This window comes from Choloepus didactylus, chromosome 12 (genome assembly GCF_015220235.1).
Source record: "Choloepus didactylus isolate mChoDid1 chromosome 12, mChoDid1.pri, whole genome shotgun sequence".
In the NCBI taxonomy this organism is placed as follows: Eukaryota; Metazoa; Chordata; class Mammalia; order Pilosa; family Megalonychidae; genus Choloepus; species Choloepus didactylus.
The window spans coordinates 100109689-100121969 of NC_051318.1; positions in this window are offsets into that span (position 1 = coordinate 100109689).

Here is a 12281-nt window from a genome sequence, read left to right on the forward strand (position 1 = left end):
CTGGACACCATAAAAACATATTTTTTCCAAATACAAAATACATTCATCCCATCACAGTATCACAAAAACTTAAATCAGTAACAATAGGTAAGTACAAGATCCCATCAAAATCAGTTACAAGCATGGTCTGTCCAAAAGCAAAATTACCCTCTGGCTTTGTACCAGTGAAACTTAGAACAAGTTATCTGCTTCCAATATACAAAAGAGGGACAGTCATAGGGTAAACATTCCCATTGCCATAAGGAGAAACTGAAAGGAAAGCAGGGTTTAAGGGACCAAAGCAATTCCTAAAACCCACAGGGCAAACTCTGTTAGATTTCAAAGTCCGAGAGTCATTAACAGAATGTTGTTGTATCCTTGGGGCTTGAGAGAGCAGGAGTCCAACCCTTTCCAAAGGCTTTCTTGGCAGCCCTTTTCTCTCCAAACGCTGGAGTAAATGATCCAATATATCCACACATTGGGGAGACCACATTTTCAGCCCCACCTTCCTCAAACATTGGGATGCCACCCGGACTCTACCTCTCTTGGGCAAAGTCTCTCCCCTCTCTGAACAGTGGGGTGGCAGCCAGGCTCTCTCCAGTTCCCTGGGAATGTGCTCCACCCTCTTTGGGGCCTGAGGTGGCAGAACTCTTCCTGAGAATCGAGGTGGAAGGCCCACCCTCGAACTCCACGGCAAATTCACCCTTTCCATGCATGTGGGCCACTCCGCTCTCCCAGCCCGAGACCTCTTGACTCCAGACCTCAACCTCCATGGCTCAGTCTTTGAAGAAATTTTTCCTTCAATTTGTTTCTTGTCTGTCTCCTTCAATCCAGACTGGCAATGGCTCTGTCTATAAAGATCTTGCAAAAATTCTGTTGGCTTCACATGAAGCACACAGGGGTCAAAGCCATCAGACAATAGGACTTTCCACAAATCCTTTCTGCTTAATTCTTTCTCCAATCTTGGCTTGTACTGAAATGGCAGCTGGGTTCCATGTTTGGTTACATCCTCATGTTGGGCTGTAGCTTCTGGGGTTTCATCCCTCTGGAAGCTTGGAATTTTCCAAACCATCAGTTTCTGGTTTCTTTGAACCCAAGAGTGCAGTTCTAAGTTTATGTCTCTCTGCTTGCATTTTGCTATAAACTGCAAGTAGAAGCCATGCTATATCTACAACTTTTAGTTTTGAAATCTCATCAGCCAAATATCCCAGCTCGTCGCCTTCAAATTCTTCCTTCCATCTGACACCAGGACTCAGTTTTGCCAAATTCTCTGCCACTTTAAAACAAGGATCACCTTTCTTCCAGTTTGCAATAACACATTCATCATTTCTGTTCAAGACCTCAATAGAAGTATCTTTAGAGTCCATATTTCCACAGTCAGTCTCTTCAAAGAAATTTAGGCCTTTGCTATCAAGCTCCTCACAATTCTCCCAGAATATTCCCCTTATCCATTAAAAAAGCCTTTCTAACATGTTTGGTATTTGCAAACTTAGCAGCACCAGCACCCCACTTCTCTGGTACTGTTTTCTGGTCTGTTCTAGTTTGCTAATGATGCCAGAATGCAAAACACCAGAAATGGATTGGCTTTTATAATGGGGGGTTCATTTGGTTACACAGTTACAGTCTTAAGGCCACAAAGTGTCCATCAACAAAGGGTACCTTCACTGGAGAAAGGCCATTCGCATCCAGAAAACCTCTGTTAGCTGTGAAGGCATGTGGCTGGCTTCTGCTTGCTTCTAGGTTGTGTCAAAATGGCGTTCTCCAAAATGTGTGCATCAGCTTCTAACGGCCATCTTCAAAACGTCTTTCTCAGCTCTAGCTTGCTGTGAGCTCCTTCTGTCCAAGCTTATATAGTACTCCAGTAAACTAAACAAGGCCCATGCTGAATGGGTGGGGCCACACCTCCATGGAAATTATCCAATCAGAGTTATCACCTATAGTTGGGTGGGTCACATTGACACTGAACCGATAGGTTCCAACCCAATCCACACTAATATGTCTGCTCCCACAAGAATGCATTAAAGAATATGGCTTTTTCTGGGGGACATAAATGTACAAACTGGCACAGATAGGTTCATGTGTTAACTTGGCCAGGTGATAGTGCCCAGTTGTCTGGTCAAGCAAGCCCTGGCCTATCTGTTGCTGCAAGGACATTTAATGAACTTAAATCATCATACATTGATTGCAGCCATGGCTGATTACATCTGCAGTCACTTAAGGAGAATGTCTTCCACAACTAGAGATGTTTAATCTTATCAGTTGAAGGCTTTTAAGGGGGAGGTGATAGCTTCAACAGTAAGAAGAGAGAACTTTCATCTCTACTTTAGCCAGCCAGCCTCTCCTGGGGAATTCATCCAAGACCCTCACCTGAGTGCCTACTTGCAGCTTGCCCTATGGAATTTGGACTTGTGCATCCCCACAGTTGTGTGAGACACTTCAATAAAATCTCAACTATTTACGGATATCTCCTTTTGGTTCTGTTCCCCTAGAGAACCCTAATACAACTTTGGTACTAGGAGTGGAGTGCTGTGATTTGCAAATACCAAAAATGCTAGAATTGCTTTATATACGGATAAGGGGAAGATTCTGGAAGAATTGTGAGATGCTTGTTAGGAAAGGCCTAGATTGCTTTGAAGAGACTGTTGATAGAAATATGGACCCTAAAGATACTTTTGATGAGGCCTTAGGCAGAAATGTGTCATTGCCAACTGGAAAAAAAGGCAATCCTTATTTTAAAGTGGCAGAGAATTTGGCAAAACTGAGTCCTGGTGTTGGATGGAAGGTAGAATTTGAAAGGGATGACCTTGAATATCTAGCTGATGAAATTTCCAAACTAAATGTAGAAAATGCAGCCTTGTTTCTCCTTGCAGCTTATAGTAAAATAGGAGAGGAAAGGGATAAGCTGAGAATTGAACTCTTGGGTACAAAGAAACCAGAATTTGATAGTTTGGAAAATTTTGAGCTTTCAGAAAGTGAGACCCTAGAAGATGGTTCCCCACACGAGGATATAAACCAATGTGGAACCAGTCGGCTATCTCAGGACAAGCTATTGGAGATGGAGTTATCTAGAGAGGATTGTGGAAAGTCCTATTGACTGATGGTTGGGATCCCTGTGTGCTGCATGCCAAACTGACAAGATTTTTGTGAGATATGTATGAACAGAACCACTGCCAGCTTGGACTAAAAGGGACATAAAAGAGACAGATTGAAGGAAAGATGACATCAAAGGCAGAACTAAGGAAGCTAAGGTCTGGAGCTAAAAAAACTTGGGCCAGGAGAGCAGACCCACTCACACATGTGGAAAGGGTGAATTTGCCCTGGAGTTTGCAGAGGGTGAGCCTTCCACCCCATTGTTTAGGAAGAGTCTTACCACCCCAGGGCTCTCAGATACCTGGGAAATTGAGGGAAGCTTGACTGTCCTGTTGTTCAGGAAGAGCACTCCTGCCTCAGGCTTCAGAGAGGGTGGAGCAATTCTTTGAGGATTAGGGAGAGCCTGGCCACCACCCCATTGTTCTAAGGGGGTTGAGATGGTGTCCTAGAGATGGCAGAGAGTCCAGGTGCCACCCCAATGCTTAAAGAGGGTGGAGTTGAGAACACAGTGGTCTCCAAAGCTTGGAGAGAGCAGGGCCACTATATAAGCCCTTGGAGAAGGTGACATTGCCACTCTCTCAAGCCCCAAGGATAAAATGTCTTTCTGTAGATGACTCTCAGGTTCTGAAATCTAATGGAGTTTGCCCTGCAGCTTTTCAGAACTGTTTGGGACCTTTGACCCCTATTTATTTCCAATTTCTCCCTATGGAAACGGAATGTTGATCTTATGACTGTCCCTTCTTTGTGGATGCAGATAACTTGTTTTAAATTTCAGAGCTCAATAGCCAGATGGGAATTTTGCCTTAAGTTAGACCACACCTGGAACTGATTTTGATAAAATTTTGTACTTATTTATTGTTACTGACATGATTTAAGCTTTTGTGATATTGTGATGGAATGAATGTATTTTGTATATGGAAAGAACATGTCTTTTGGGGATCCAGAGGGTGGAGTCTGTTGGTTTGGAGCTGTTATGCACCCCAGAAAAGACTTTGCTCTTTTAATCCATTCTTGTGTGGGCAGGCCTATTGTGGGTGGGACCTTTTGATTAGGTTGTTTCCATGGAGATGTGATCCAGACAATTTAAGGTGGGTCTTGGTCCCCTTGCTAGAGTTGCTTATGAGAGGATAAAAGGCAGATGAAACTTAGAGAGGACAGAGAGATGTTTTGGAGAGACACTGAAACCAGAGCCAGGAGAGAAACTAAGAGATGAAATCCAGAGTTTGCCCCAGAGATGTGAAGAAAGGATCCACAGGCACTAAGAGAGAAAGTCACTGAAACCAGAAGCTAAACCCAGGAGAGAGGGACCAGTAGATGTCGCCATGTGTCTTCCCATGTGACAGAGGAACCCCGGATGCCAGCAGCCTTTCCTCAGAGAAGGTATCCTCTTGTCGATGCCTTAACTTAACATTTCCATGGCCTTAGAACTGTAAATTTGTAACTTAATAAATCCCCACTGAAAAAGCCAACACATTTCTGGTATATTGCATTCTGGTAGCTTTAGTAAACCAAAAAACCTGGCAAAGAAGATTCAGCAAAATCTAGGGTTTCAGTGCCCTCACTGTCATCATTTTCAAGTTATAAATCCCATTGTAATGATCAGTTTCATATTCCTTTCCATGAACACCCTCACTTTAACAGCAGACACCCTTCAAGTTTGGGAGTTCAGTTTATGTTGTAATTCAGCCACTCACCCACCACGAGACTCTGGGTCTGGTTTTCAGATACATATCTCAAGTCTGTAGCTACAAGAAATACGAGTTTCTTTCAGGCAGCACTTAAGCTAGGAATTTGAAGCCTTGAGCTCATCCCTTTCTTTAACAGCTGTAGCCATCATATTTAAGACAACTGGCCAATATCATTATACTTTTTTTAACCCCATGAAACTTTTTTAAGGTATCAAATACACTGTCTCTCATAGCTTTTCCTCTGATAAGCACTTCAGTAGTTGTATCGAATGAAGACATTCTGTGAACCTCTATTGCCAGTTCACACCATAGACTATCAGTGTCATCTTGATCATTGGAAACAGAGTCATTAGTGCCTGTTAATCTAATCAGATTAGAGAACTAATTCCAAGAACCCCAGAATGAACCAACTCAGAAATCTCATCCTTAAAGTTTGGAACTTTCTCAAGAACGTCTCATGGTTCCAACATATGAAATAGGGTTCTCCAGAGAAACAGAACTGCCAAAGAAACATACACATATGTGTATATATATACATATGCATATAAATATTATATTTATTATAGGAATTGGCTTACGCAACCATGGGGATTGGCAAGTTTGAATTTTGTAGGGCAGGCCACCATTTGGCAACTCTGATGACGGTTTTGATGAATCCCCCAGGAGAAGCTGGCTGGCAGAAGTGGATATAGAAATTCTTCTTTCTGACTGCTGAAATCATCAGTTCTTCCTGTAAGGCTTTCAAATGATTGGATACGACTTCTCTTTTTGCTAAAGGCAATCTCTTTTGCTGATTGTAGATGTAATCAACCAGAAATACAATCAACTGATTAATGATTTAAATTCATGAAATATCATCACAGTAACAATCAGACCAGTGCTTTCTTGACCAAACAACTGAACACCATAACCTAGCCAAGTTGACATGTGAACTTAACCATCACATGTGGGAATTCAGTGTCTGTTTGTAAGAATTTTCACACACCACATGGAGAGTTTGGTACACTAAGGCAGATGAAATGCCACATGGAAATGCCCAGAGGGGCTGCTTTTCAAGTATGTGAGAGAGACAGCCCAGGAGTGGTGCCACACATTAGAGAATAATGAGCAATTAGAGAGGTGATGGTAAGTGAGCATAGGATTTTTATTTTTATTTATTTGTTTGCTTCATTCTTTTACTCCTTCAGCAAGGGTTGTGATGGGCAGCTCAGAGCAATTTTTGGGGGTTGAAATAGAAAGAGCTGCTCTAAAGGAATGTAAAATTTAGTGGAAAAATGAAAACATACTGTTGGGAATATCAAAATAACAATTCCATGCAGTTTAGGATTAAATACCCGGATGAGTGATGGAGACCATAGACATAGACAGGATGAAAGCCAAACTATTAACAATAGGTTCTACACAGGCCTTAGGATGGATGCTGGCTCAGCAGAACAGACTCTGGGAGTGAACAATTGGGCAGGGTGTGGACTATCAGCCCTGGTTATTGGAGTGTTGAGGAGGCAAGTTGAAACCCTGTGGACCAGGGATATATCAGGGGGGCCGATTGAGCATGGAGAGGTGGGGAGGGAGAAAAGGATGGGGAGCAGCTACAGTAGTGTCATGCTGTAAGTGGGATCATGATGATTCTGGCAGCTGTGGGTGGGATGGAGTAGAGTGGAGGAATGGGGGAAGAAAACTGGTGAGGAGGGTATTACGAAAACTGAGGCATGAAGAGGGGGAATAGGGGACACAATAGGGGAGAGAAACCCACATCACAGGAAGAACTGAGGGGCATGCAGAAAGTAACTCCATACCACCTGCTAAGGGCCAAAATATTTGTTCAGATGTGACTAAGAAGCATAAAAAAGCATAAGTTCTACTCCCTTCCCTGAAATTCCTCTCTTATGACCCAGCAAGGGAGTTGGAAAATATATGTGAAGATGGTTTGCAGAATAGAGATGAATCCCACATGGGGGTAGCCTTGCTAACAAGAATGGCTCAGGTGTCTGCAGTGTTTGAAGTTAGAGACATGGGTGTCCTAGTTTGCTAATGCTGCAGAATGCAAAACACCAGAGATGGATAGGCTTTTATAAAATGGGGGTTTATTTCACTACACAGTTACAGTCTTAAGGCCACAAAACATCCAAGGTAACACATCAGCAATCGGGTACCTTCACTGGAGGATGGCCAATGGCGTCCAGAAAACCTCTGCTAGCTGGGAAGGCACGTGGCTGGCGTCTGCTCCAAAGTTCTGGTTTCAAAATGGCTTTCTCCCAGGACGTTCCTCTCTAGCAAGCTTGCTCTTCTTCAAAACGTCACTCACAGCTGCACTCCGTTCAGTCTCTTTGAGTCAGCACATTTATATGGCTCCACTGATCAAGGCCCACCCTGAATGGGTGGGGTCACACCTCCATAGGAGTATCCCACCAAAGTCACCACCCACAGCTGGGTGGGGCACACTCCAAGCAAATCTAACCAGCACCAAAACGTCTGTCCCACAAGACCACAAAGATAATGGCGTTTGGGTTACAAAATGCATTCAAACTGGCACAATGGGCATCTCAGCTCCAGTCTCTGGCTTGGGTATGAAGAGTGTGATCAATTCCTTGAAGGTCCAAAACCCTGGACATCTTATTTCTAGGAGGTTCTACCTTAGAAACTATGTCTGGGTATCCAGAGAAGTGCTAGTTTGGATATATTATGTCCTCTCCAAAGCCATATTCTTTAATGCAGTCTTGTGTGGGCAGACGTGTTAGTGTTGATTAGGTTGGAATTCTTTGATTGTGTGTTTCCATGGAGATGTGACTCAATCAACTGTGAGTGAAATGTCTGATTTTTTTATTCCCATGGAGATATGGACCCTGCCCATTCAGGGTGGGTCTTGATTTAATCACTGGAGTCCTGTAAGAGAGCTGACAAACAGAAGGACCTCAAGGCATCTCAGAGAGACATTTTGGAGACAGCCATTGAAAGCAGACTTTTGTCGATGCTTTGGAGATGCTAGCCCAGTGTTTGCTCCAGAGAAGCTAAGAGAGGAAAAAACTCCCCAAGAGCAACATTTTGAAGAATGCACAGGAGCTGAGAGAGGAGCTGGAACACAACCCAGGATCAGTAGACGCCAGCCACGTGTCTTCCCAGCTAACAGAGGTTTTCTGGATGCCATTGGCCTTCCTTCAGTGAAGGTATACTCATGTTGCTGCCTTAATTTGGACATTTGCGTGGCTGTCGGACTGTAAATTTGTAATCAAATAACCCCCCTTATGAAGACCAATCCATTTTTGGTATTTTACGTAACGGCAGCATTAGCAAACTGGAACAAGAGTCATGGTAAATTTCCTGACCCGCTGTTCAAGCCAAACCCAAGCTTACCTCCTTGTTAAAACTGGAGGTCAGACACTCCCTTCTGTAGTTTTCCATCTAGTCAAGCTTTATGTAGAATTCAGGAGGCTCTAAGAATTTAGGGTTTCCTTTCTGTGGTTTTAATTTGAGTGCTGGTCCCAAACTCTTTAGTCACGTGATCTTGTTGGAAAAGAGCAGAAATAAGATGTATGACCGAATCCATTTCAGTGCTCAGAAAGCCACTTAAAAGGATGAGTGTGAATGGTAAAGGGAGGTGGTAGGTGAATGAGGGGCTAGCGAGTCAGATCTTAGGAGTTTTAGCTGAGATGACTTTGCAAACACTGCTAGAAACATTTTACCTATCAGCAATGCATTTGACTGAATGTACTTCTGGATTAAAGTGCTAAATCTAAGAGTCATTACATTTTGTTCAAACTTACTGCATGGTGTAAAGTGATCAAAACCCAACTGGAATCATCAACTCTCAGGGAACAGACTTCACAGGGCAGGGAAGGGGGGAGCTTTTGAAGCTCTGACCTACAAAGTTGAGCATTTCTGAACAGTGAGGCAGGTTGGGCATTTCTGAACAGTGAGGGGGCTGCATTGTATGTCAGGGCAGGGGGGAGGCAACAAGGAGGAAATGGAGGTTGACACAAGCCACAATGTAGAGGTGAGGGGACACCAAAGACAAAGCACTTGCCATTTGCTAGACACTGATATGGAGATGAAAAAAACATGGTTCCTGTCCTCTGGGGTTCACAGCCAGAGAAACAGGCAAGCAAGCAAATAACTTGTGTAGAAGGTATTTAATTAAAGGAATTTACAAAAATTCATGGGAACAAGGAGAAACAATAACCACTAATACTTATCACTTTTGTGACAGACACAGTGCTCAGTGCTTTGAATGCATTATCCCAACAGCACTATCGGTGGGCACGTTATCTCCATTTTTTTCAGGTGAGAAAACACTTCTTCTTAGCAAGGTAAGTAACTTTCCCAAAGGCACAAAACTGGTAGGTGGTTGAGCAAGTATTCACTAAACTGAACATGATCTCAACAAATCCCAGGGTTATTGTGTGTGTGTGTGTGTGTGTGTGTGTGTGTGTGTGTGTGTGTGTGTGTTTGGGGTGGTGGGGGACTCAATTTTAAAGTTTATACTAAAATGCAATGAAAATTCTGAAAAAGAAGTACAATAAGAGGGGACTAGACCTGCAAGACATTAAAGCATAATGTAAAGCTATGTGATGTTTATTCTATGAATAAATAAATAAATGAACATATGGAAACATATGATAGCTTTACAATGGGAGAGTAGTATATGATAAAGGTTGCATGTCAGATGGGAAAAAGGTAGTTTATTCTATAGTGTTGGGAAGATTGTGTAGCCACCTGTAAACACACACACACAATTGCAACCCAACTTCACTTTGTACACAAAATTCATCAAAGATTTAAATATAAAACAATTGAAACCATAACAGTACTAGAAGAAAATGGTAGAACTTTCAATAATTTACTGTAAGAAGTGCTTTCTAAGCCTGCCACAAACCTCTGAAGCTGTTAAAGAAAAGGTTAATGAAATGAACAAAATGAAAATAATTTTTGTTATTAAAAACATCATAAACCAAGACAAAAGACAAACAAAAAGCTAAAAAGCATATTTGAAATAAATGACCCAGGCAATGCATTACTTTTTCATTTGTTTTCTGAAGTTATATTATGAGATTATTGATACAATCACTGATTTTATTCGGATTTCCCCAGTTTTACTTGTACTTCTCTCTCTCTCCCTCCCTCTCTCTCTCTCCCTCTCTCTCTCTCTCTGTATTTGTCTATTTAGCTCTATAGAATTTTATCACTTGTAGAATTTATTGTGTATCTAGCACCATGGTCAAGATACAGAACAATTCCATTACCACGGCTCTCTTGAGTTGCCTTTTGGCTGTATTTATAAGATTTTTGGAACTGCACTGAAACATCTTTGTTTTAGTACATCAACTTCTATTTTTGAATTGAGCTTCCAGGGTAGCCTCTTAAAGACCCTTTAGAAAGTTTCATGTGTTACAAAAATTTTTCCCTCCATTTAAAGACAAATTCTGGGACATTATAAAGTTGGTATTTTTCTTTTACCAGTTTTTCAGTTTGGGTTCTCAGGATTAAAGTTTCTGGCAAAAAAAAAAAAAAAAAGTTTGGTCATATATGTGTATTTTTTAAATTAACATGCATCTAGGGACATGAAAAAAAATTTGTACACAATGCTATCTTGCCATAGTTAGGAAGCAATTTTTGAATGCACCTACAAGAAATCTACATCAAGAACATGATTGCTAAGAGGCATTTTCTTACTCTACATTATGAGGTCACCACCCTGGTTATATAGAACTTTTCGAAGTGTTTAAGAATGTCATCTCTTTAATACTGGAAGAAAGAAATATTCTGTTACATCTCATATAGTTTAGGATGCTCTTCATGGAGCTGATGAAAAAGATGAAATTTGAAAACAAAACAAAACAAAAGTGATTAAGTCACCTGGCACCAAGTTTATAGAAGACATTTCTTAAAAACAGCTCTAAACCATAGTAATCTTTGTCGAAGGGGCTTTCACTACTACCAAAGGCATTTTGTAGATTCTGAGTTGGAATGTAATGATGCAGTCCTGTTTTGGCAAATACAGTGCTTGCTTGCTATCACTGCAAATCCTTCAAGGCAGCAACTTACAAACACTGAAGTCAGGAGATTGGAGAAAAATGTTGAACAGGTATTGGAAGATTTTGCCAAAGACAGCAAAAAGAAGGTTACATTGCTTACTGGTAAAAGAGTTCAGCTGGCTGATGACCTAAAGAAAGTTAGAGAAATTCAAGAAAAACTTGATGCTTCCTTTGAAGCCCTTCATCAGGAGAAAGAAATTATATTAAAATCCTACTCATAATATAATGGCCTCTGCACACATCTGTAGAAAGAAAACTCCTCCTAAGTCTTTTGTCCTGCCTCCTTTTTCGCTGTGATTCCACCTTTCTAAACATACAATAAAGCCATGGGATAAACAAACAAACAAACAAGAAACACCATCTGCAGCCTCATCCCAGGCCCCTGGCAACCATTAATCTGTTCTCCATTTCTATAATTTTTTTCATTTCAAAAATGTTGTATAAATGGGATCATACGGTATATAACTTTTTGAGATTGGCTTTTCACACTCAGTATAATTCCCTGGAGATTCATCCAGGTGTGGTGTCTATCAATAGTTTGTTCCTTTTATTGCTGAGTCGTATTCCATGGGATGGATGTCCAAAATTTGCTTAACTGTTCACCCACTGAAGAAACTTCTGGGTTGTTTTCAGTTTTTGACCATCAGAAATAAAATTGCCATGAACACTGGTGTACAGGTTTTTGTGTGAACATACGTTTTCATTTCTCTGGGATAAATACCAAAGTGTAATTGCCGGGTGATATGGTAATTGCATATTAGGTTTTATGAGAAACTGCCAGACTGTTTTCCAGTTATACCATTTTATGAACTTTAAAAATACATGCAAAGTTCCCCTAAAAATCTGTTATTAAAATGAGTAAAAAATAAATAATATCAACAAGCTAAGGAGAATTAACTAAGGGTAATAACATGCAATTCACTGAAAAATAAATTCAAATGGCTCTTGATCATGAAAATGTGCTCAACCTCACTCATAATATGAAAAATACAAAATAAAATTATGGTCAATATCATTTTTTTCACCTATAAAACTGGCAAAGAACAAAAATTTCTGAACATATTTGGTGAAACAGGCAATCGCATACATTTTTGGTTGAAATGTAAGTTAGTAAAGCTGTATGGAGAACAATTTAATAATATTATGAAAAATGTTAATGCCAATACCCTTTAACCTAGCAATTCCAACTCCAGATCTTTGTCCAAGAAATACCCTCATATATGCATGAAATTTATTAATTCATTCAACAAATATTTATGTGCTGACACTGTTCTAGATGTTTGGCATATATTAGTGAATAAATTCCTCTTGTTGTCATGGTTATAGTCTAGTAAGGGGAAACAGATCATAAATAATAAGCATAATAAATTAGTAAATAATAAAATATATTAGAAATGATAAATGCTCTGGAAAAATTGAGCAGGATGAGGGTGATTGGTTGTGCTGTGGGGGGCAGGTGTGGGTTGCAATTTTAAATTGCTGGTTGTTGGGGTTG